This window comes from Bidens hawaiensis, unplaced genomic scaffold (genome assembly GCF_021521415.1).
Source record: "Bidens hawaiensis isolate Kalapana, Puna unplaced genomic scaffold, B.hawaiensis_p1.1 tig00003781_1, whole genome shotgun sequence".
In the NCBI taxonomy this organism is placed as follows: Eukaryota; Viridiplantae; Streptophyta; class Magnoliopsida; order Asterales; family Asteraceae; genus Bidens; species Bidens hawaiensis.
The window spans coordinates 1,161,390-1,167,270 of record NW_027491218.1 but is presented as its reverse complement, the minus strand read 5'-3'; the positions used below and the strand labels follow the sequence as shown (position 1 = coordinate 1,167,270).

At 34.1% G+C, this 5,881-nt stretch overlaps 1 pseudogene; it reads right to left on the bottom strand.

The window, feature by feature from the left end:
* Positions 1-4,104: 4,104 nt before the first annotated feature.
* Positions 4,105-5,550, bottom strand: LOC143624404 (adenylate isopentenyltransferase pseudogene; annotated as a pseudogene).
* Positions 5,551-5,881: the final 331 nt, after the last annotated feature.

Genomic DNA, 5,881 nt, shown 5'->3' with positions numbered 1-5,881 from the left:
AAACTAGCCAAATGAAAGATAAGAAAGAAAATCAATCGTGAAACCAAACCGACGACCGGTTTGGGAGGTTTCATGGTTTCGAAGCGAACCGTGAACACCCCTACTTATATATATAAAGTTACTATTTATCATTCTTTAAATTATTGTGAGTGTATTAAAACATGAAATATAATAAAATAACTGTTTGTGAGTAAGATAAAGATAAAAATGGTCGATGGGTTGTGAAAATTTTTAAAAATAAATATTAAATTTTAAAAAAGTATGACTTTTAGTTAAGTTAGAGGGTAAAAAATGATGGATGAAATGTGAATGCATTCATAACCCAATGCTATAATTTGAAAAACTCTCTTACAATCATTTAGGTGATAAATTGAGAATGCTCATTTTTTTTGAACGACCAACAAAAACAATTAAATAAAAGAATAAAAGATACAACCAAGCTGAACCTAACAGGATACTAGACATCGACCCAGCACACCCACCCAAACACCACAACAAGCATCTACTTATACATTAAATGTACACGAATTCTCCCACAACAATCTCAACCTACCCGACCTATTTTTCACCCAAAGAAAAGTAAGTGCTTTTATATCCCCCTCCACACCTTCCACCGTGACCGCCAAACCATGCATCTAACATAATATCATTTTGCACATTCCATAAGTACCATAACGAGACAAGGCAAACCACATGGAAAGGCTTGGCCTTCTGTCTTGGAAAATTCGTATATTTGTATAAGTCGAGAACTTCCTGAATGTTAAAAGCAAAAATATGGGGGACTTTGCACAACATCGAGATTGCTTGCCAAACCGCTTGGGCCAAATCACACAAGACAAACATGTGCTCGGTTTTCTCCGTCACCTCACCACAAATTGGACAGTCCAAAGGCCCCACAATCACATTACGTCTAGCCAAAGAAGACAACACCGAGACCCAATGAAGATCCGCTCACCACACTAGAATATTCACTTTACCCAGAACCCAATTATTCCATTTAACTAAATACCCTAATGAACCGAGTCCAACCTCTTTAATTTTATCTTTCAAACTTGACAGTGATAAGATTCCCGCGTCCATTGACTCCCACCCACCTTGTCATTACCATCAACTAACACCACTCCTTGGCATAGAAGTAGAAGTTGACGCAACTCCTCTACCTCTGGACCCGAGCTCGGAGCTCTTGACCAACCGCAAAGTGAAGCTTGAGAACTCCATTGCATTTGTAATTTCAATCTCTGAACCCGCTAGTTCAAAATGCATAGTCTCATTTATTATATAAAATTAACGTAAATACACCACAAATTTGATTAAAAATAAAAATTATGACGTAATTTAATTTGATATGTGATTTGATGAATACACTTTAATTAACTTTGGCAATTAAAAAACCATTAATTAACTTTTTATTCTTATTAAGTTTGCTAAAAAAACAAACATAAATTTAGATTAGTTGAGATAGTTTATTAATATAGGGTCAAGTTATTCTATAGATGGGAATAAAAATGAGAAGGTTGAGAATGATTTGTAGCTACACAAAAAAACCCCTAAAAAAATTTAAAAATAAATAAATCATAACTCAAAATTTAATAAAAAAACGAAAAAGGTAAAAACAAAAAAATATTTCCACCGTCTTTCTCGTTCTCATAAAAAAAACATTGGTTAGTGAAAAAGGCGTTGTGTCTTTTTGTTTATTATTATGTTTTGTGTTTATTTCATCATTAATTATGTTTTTCTTCCTTAACATTGTGTCTGCTTTTATTTATATTGTGTTATATTAATCACTCAACATTTTACTATATTTTGTTCAACATTGTATTATGTTTTACGATCTATTGTGTCTTTTTTAGTTATAATTGTGTCTTTTGTTCATTTTCGTCATTGTGTCTTTGATCTTGGCATTGTGCTTTCCGTCAACATTTTTTATTTTTTAATTAATTATTTTGAACGGGAATGATGGTGTATTTTTTAATTATTTTCGTTATTTATTTATATTTTGAGTTATGATTTTTCTATTATTTTTTTGATTTTATTTTTAAGGGGTTTTTGTTTGGTCATAAATCTTTCTCATACTTCTAATTTTTATCTTCATTTGTATTTTAGCTTTACTCTATTATATATATATATATATATATATATATATATATATGGGAGAGATATTTTGAGAACCTTGTTGAGTTATAAGAACTTTAAGAACTCAAATTTGGATCACACATTTAATTAAATGATATGAAATATGTGGCTGGGATTAAATGTAATTAAAAAATGAATCAGGAGAGAGAGTAGGTATTTTTGATAATTGCACAAGTTTAATAGTTAGTTACACATGTGTAATAAGTCGATTCGGTGTGTAAAAAAATACTGTAATTTTTTGTACATTACTTACACGTACGTATTACACATGTGTAAAAAAAATAAAAAAAAAAAATTGTTACGTTGAGTTCTTTCGAGTTTTTAAAACTCAAAGCGGTTCTCAAAAGAAATCAATCATATATATATATATATATATATATATATACCATTTGACAAATAATTGAAGATGCTCAATTATTCTTAACTCAAATACGTGATTAAGGTGAGGTATCTGAAAACACATTTAACAGAGAAGTTCTTGGGTTTTAATTAGGAAAAATTCCTAAAATAGCCCATTTATAGTTAATGTTTCTAAGTTTATCCCCCATAATTCAAGTTTCCAATTTTATCCCTTTGGTAGTCGCCGACGACATGATAGCGAACATCGACGATACGTTACCGAAACATAGGTTTGTTGGGTATAACATAGGGTTGACGATGCGTTATGTTGCTAACGTAGGGTAGTAGCGATGCGTTATCATTAACGTAGGGTCCCGACGTCATGTTATATAACCTAATATGTCGTTTTAGCGTTATCACTAACGTAGGGTCCCGACGTCATGTTAACACTAACATAGAGTCCCGGCGTCATGTTATATAACATGTCGCGGTGACCTATTCCGGCCAGATTCCGGTCACGTGTCGTGATCCTATTTGTTTCGGTAACGCATCGTCGGTGTTCGCTATCATGTCGTCAGCGACGAGATACCAAAGGGATAAAATTGAAAACTTGAATTATAAGGGATAAACTTAGAAACACTAACTATAAATGGGCTATTTTAAAAATTTTCCCTTTTAATTATACTTGTGAGTTGTGACAAATAATTAGGGTCCTATGTTAGCTAAGAGTGAATAGAACTTGTGATTGGTTACTCTTGAAAGTGGTCTCCGAATCATATTCAAAAAATGAAAATAATCAAGCGAGTTTTTGGTCCATTAATATTCAAATAGTGTTGAAAAAATAATTGAAGAATGGGCATAGGGTATAGGAGGGGAAAAAGACATGGTGTCATTCCCTAAACTCACGATTCGAGTTTTGAGGTAAACAAAGGTAGGTCATAATAATGGGTAATGACCAACATAGCATTAGGCATTTAGGACGTTGGACCACTACCTTGTCACATACTACCTATCTACACCACCCTACAAAATAAACATTTAAACCTTAAATCATGAAAATGTTGTTTGATTATATAAATTCTTATTTGCCGTTCAAAAAGAATATAAAGAGAACATCATAACTTTAAACATTTGTGATGCTAGTCAATATAAAGAGAACATCATAACTTTCATATATACCATTAGTAACTTACATAAATATCCTAAATAAATAATTATCGTCACTTCAAATCATTTTTAAATTTCATATTTATCCATTTTATTAAATAAAACTGTAACATGCCATTTTCTTTTTCTCAACCTCAAGTCTAAACTTTCATATCTCAACATGCAATGCAATTATTTTTTTAGCTACAATACTGGAGATTTTAATTCTTTGCAATTATTTGAAACTTCAAGAGTTGTGAAGTGGTAAGTTTTCTTAAAAAGGTTGAACTCGAATGTTCCTCTTACCAATTTTTCATGAAAACATATTGAATGACATTTGACCAGCACAAGCTGTAATTTATCTGGTCTTTTCGTTGATCGTTGTGCCAACAAAGTCACTTTGAGTTCACCAGTAAACTGTTCTAAAATATATTGTTAATTTGAAATTGTGTCAAGTAGTGAAATAATCACTAAAGAATGCGTCCAAATATGCCCTTTCACATTAAAAAAATAAAAATAAAAATTGAAAAGCTTCCTTTACATTATTATTTGGCATTTGTTTACTTTGATTCCAATAACAAATCTAACCCCAAAAACTAAAAACCTTCCTATTGCTTCAAAATTGGTAGAGCCCAGGTACAAACCTACTTAACCCATATTCAAACACTCACACATAAAGAACTCGCACCTTTAAAGTAAGTAATAAAACACAAAAAATAAAGGAAAAAAAACACCAGAAAAGAAAATCTAGAACATGAACTGCTTCATGATATTTATGCTTGGTTGCACCACCTGTTTTTCCCATATTTCCGCCACCATTTCCCCGCTTGAACCCGCCATCATACGGGCTCTAAACGCCTCTGAGGCGTTTACTCTCTTTAAATCCCACCCAGCATCCCTCAGCTGCAGGATCTTAGTCACTTGTTTCTTAGCCAGCTGACATGTGTTGTCTTTAATCCTTTTTATGGCTTCATTGAAAGCCTCCACTTCCACCTCGGAATCCGTACCGTCCATTCTACGAAAACCCGGGAATTCGTTAAAGTACTTCTCGAACTCCGGAATCCCGATAGCCTGACCTATCCCAGCCGGGTTAACTCGCTTATGTTTCCCGGACCGAAAAAACTCCACTAACTCCTCAAACATACCCGAATCCAACATCTCGTCCACTCGCTTTAATAAATACTGATTTAAAACCGGTTCATACACGTCAACCCAAATAAAACAACAATCATACCGAAGCTCAGGGCTAACAGGGTACGGGTGGGGCCCATTAAACACATCACATCTCGGGTCGTACCGTTCTGTAACAAGTGAGTAAATTAACGAATTAGACCCACCCACAACAACTGGCAATCCGCCACGTGACTCAATGTCAGATATTATTTCGGGCACAACTTCCCGAAAATCCAAGGGCGTAAACGCGGGTCCCGCCGGGTCAATATCCCCGAGAAGGTGGTGCGGGACCCCGAGCCGCTCTTGCATTGTTATTTTATTAGTAGTAATATCAAGCCCTTTGTACACTTGCATTTTATCACAATTAATAATCTCAGAGTTGTCTAAAACCCTAGTTACAAGGTCAGTTGAAAGTCTTGATTTTCAATCTTGGGTTTCTGAGTTGCTGCTGCAGTTATCCTTGTGGGTTTCTTGTGAATATTAATATTATTATTATTAACACATGATGAAGGAGTTGTGAGTTGACTGAAGCTAAGAAATGAAGATGATAATTTGTAGTGGTGATGATGGGAAGTTAAAGGTGGATATGTTAGTATCATATGGAACTCTTTGTTGATGATATTGATGAAGATGAGATGACACAGTTGAGTACTCAAACCGGCATACCATTCGGGCGAAAAAAGAACATACAAAACACATGAGTTAGAGTATTATCCGTGAGGATTTAGGATTGTGTTTTCGTAAGTAGTATGTTTGAATCTTGTGTCAATGTTTTTGGTTTGATGTTTTATTTTGAATGTAGCAGAGATGTGTCATGTGTGGGTGGTTGAAGAAGGATGGTTATGAGAGGATTTAGAAGGGATGATGATAAATGTGGTTTTGCAATGTCTTGGCCTTCCTTTTATAGAGAACTAAAGGCACGCACTTTGGGTTTTACACAATATGTTTTCATATTACATGTATTATGAGAGATAAGTACTTTTTACTAATGTTTTTAGACCCGGACTGAATATCGACCCGAAGATCTTACTGGATCACAAGTTAAACTGGCACGGAAGTTGGACTAAACATTTACCCGGATAACGTCATA